The sequence below is a fragment of the Peromyscus californicus genome, unplaced genomic scaffold (assembly GCF_007827085.1).
Source record: "Peromyscus californicus insignis strain IS unplaced genomic scaffold, ASM782708v3 Scaffold_9__1_contigs__length_137607984, whole genome shotgun sequence".
NCBI lineage: Eukaryota > Metazoa > Chordata > Mammalia > Rodentia > Cricetidae > Peromyscus > Peromyscus californicus.
Window position 1 is genome coordinate 25,157,144 of NW_026294617.1, and position 3,118 is coordinate 25,160,261.

The following is a 3,118-nucleotide window of genomic DNA, read 5'->3' on the forward strand; positions in this document are numbered from 1 at the left end:
AATTATCAGTGCCTGGAAATTCTATTTCAATGGTATTTTTGAGAGTAAAAAATCACAGGGGTGTAAAATTGTCTTTCTGTCCACTGAATTATATGAGATATGCCTAGGATTAACAAAGGACACATCAAGGGATTCTTCAAAGGTGATTCCAGAAAACCACTCTGAAATAGTTGACAGGAGGAAAGACCAGTCTGAATGTGGGTGGCAGCATCCAATCAACCGTGTAACGAGAAGAGTGAGAGTGGAAGCAGACAAGGTTGGGCAGTGGGAGCAAGCTCCAGTCTTTCTAAACTCGTGAACCAGACCAGTTTTCTTCAGAGGTTTGACTTAAGCTTACAATGGTGACTCTGGGTGAGGAATCCAGCTTTTTAAATATACAAGACAGACAGACAAACTGACACACACACACACACACACACACACACACACACACACACACACACACAGAAACACACACATACCTTATTCTGAGATTCTATATGAAGTATAAAAAATAGTCTGAATTATATGTGAGGTTATTTAAAGGAAATATCCATCTTTAATGAGTGACATAAATATATTGCACATGAGGACAAAATATAAAAACAACAAAATTACATGGATAGATATTGGCAGCCTTTGGGAGAGCATGCTTCAAGACTGCCTCCAGTGTATGCAAAAAAAAAAATCCATGAATGCAGTGAGGGCTAGGCTTTTCTATTTGAGGGGCAAATAAGGAAACATACACTTTCTGATGGTAACTTTTTCTTTTACTTCAACTTGAAAAATCTCTCTCTAAAAATCTTTCTGTCTCCACACAGCTACATTCTCCACATATCTTTATGCATAGTTTCATCTCCTTTCACACAGCTCTCCCCTACACACACTTTTTCTCTCTACCCTGCTACATTTCTTCACTCATAACTTGCATTTCTCTTCTACATCACTCATTCACTCACTCACTCACTCTCTTCCACACACAAATTTCTGCCCTACATATACATTTCTGTTCAATACAGCTTCATCTTCCTTGTTTCCACACAGTTTACAAATCTCCATACAGTTACATTCTCCACACAGCCACGTTCTTCTTCTATATAGCTATATGTCTCATTTGCATAACTCTCTCTCCCATCTGTCTCCACAAAGCACATATCTCCACACATCCGCCACACATTCTTTCTCTACAGACTTAGCAACACCCCCCTTTTAGCACACACACACACACACGCACACACACTTTTTCATCACAACTCTGGACAATTATATGCTACATTTTCAGAATCCAACCCATTCTTAAAACACATGATACATCATGTGTTAACTCATAGTTTCTCTCAGACTAGGGAGGTTGCATGGACCAGGGATGGTGAATAAAGTAAGCATGTAGCTCAGTTAGCATTCTCAGAAAGAGACTGACATTGAATTTCAGGTCTTAAACAATAAACAGTTAGTTGGCTGAACCTTGAGGTTAGGAATAAATGCAGAAAGTCAATTACTGCAGTTGGTTATGTCTACCAAAGTTTCTTCATGCCTGACCTTAGTTTAACGGACATTTGGGAACTTGTCCTTGTATATTCTGTGAAGGGGCAACTAGTCTGTTTTGAATTTGTTCTGAAGCCTAAAATTAGTTGCCTTTGTAACTGAGAAATATGTTACTTTCTTACGTCAGTTATGAAAAAATATTCTGGTATTATTTCTATTCATCAGAATTATACAGCTTAAGCAGAAATCACCTTCTTAACCATCCACAGCTATATGTATGCCCCAAAGATGAAATATATGCATGAGATGAACACATAAGCAGTGGAAAAACTACCTATAGCTGTTTTTAGAAAAGAAATGTAGTGGCACATGTGAAAAATTACAGACAGAAGCAACCAGTTTTCAGAGTTTGTGGTCCCAAAAGTCTGTCTGTCTTTCTTTCTTTCTTTCTTTCTTTCTTTCTTTCTTTCTTTCTTTTTTTTCAGTTTGCCTAGCTGTGACTGTTTATTAACTGACCAGATTATAAAAATACCATGGCCAACACCTTAGTTCATCCGTCTAATAAGCCTGTTTATCTGGTCCTCCCTGTTGCCAGCATCTCCACCTTCCACAAAATGAGTTGTCTTTTTCTTCATTCCGCCTCGTGGAGAAGATAATTTGAAAAGCCACAGGAAGTTATTTGCTTCCTTGAAGCGTTTTCCAACTGTATAGATCTCGTGAATCAGATCCTCCATGCAGATGATGCCATACTTACCAAGAGATGGAGCAATCAAGGAATTATCTGTCAAGGCAATTCTCTTCTTATGGATTTTGCCATAGCCGCGTTTGTAGATGAGCTCATTCACCTGAAGTTATGACTTCAGGTTGGGAAACCCTCAGGCGATGTAGGGTTCCACAATCCTCAGCATGTTGACTGAAGCCTTGTTGAGCTTAACAAAGGTCCCGTTGAAGATCTGACGAAGACGGAGAAGCTGCAACACCTTGCGGACCTTTGGGCTTACACCATTAATACCTCGGATTCTGATGACAAACGCCAACTTGGCATGTAGAAGTTTCCGGCTTTCCTTGCCATCCTAGCCATCCGAATCTCGGTCTGGTACATCTGCCTGTACTCCTTGTGATAGTGCTTTGCCTTCTCATAGATAAGCTTCCTCCTGGCCTTTCGCAGTTGTCTTCAGGGCAAACTTCTTCCGAAGGCGCTTCACCTTCAACTCTGCGAAATTCCTTCACTTCTTCTTGAGGGTTTCTGGCACAGGAGGAACCTTCTTCTTCTCCAGCACAGCCTCCATGGTTCCAGTCGGAAAAAAAAAAAAAAGGGCCCAAAAGTCTTTCTTGATGGGATTCCTCCATCAGAGATTATTTGTCCCGTGTGTTGACACCTGACCTATCAATTGCCATCTGCTGTATTTTCTTGTGGCCTCTGGTAAAACCATTGCTACCAGCAGCTCTCAGCAGATATTGTCTGTGTGCAATATTTTATTCTATTATATAACAGTTGTGCTTTAAGTTTATTCTTCATTCACATTGTAAAATATAAATGTTTCTAAATATGGAAAATACTATTTCAATGATACATGTTTTAATAACCACATAAATGTACATCTCATATTCTTTAAATTTTAATGAATGCACACAAATAGTTGAAGTTCCACAC

General features: G+C 39.4%; 1 pseudogene; it reads right to left on the reverse strand.

Annotated features, from left to right (window-relative positions):
• Positions 1-1,994: 1,994 nt before the first annotated feature.
• On the reverse strand, positions 1,995-2,753 carry LOC128106152 (60S ribosomal protein L7-like; annotated as a pseudogene).
• Positions 2,754-3,118: the final 365 nt, after the last annotated feature.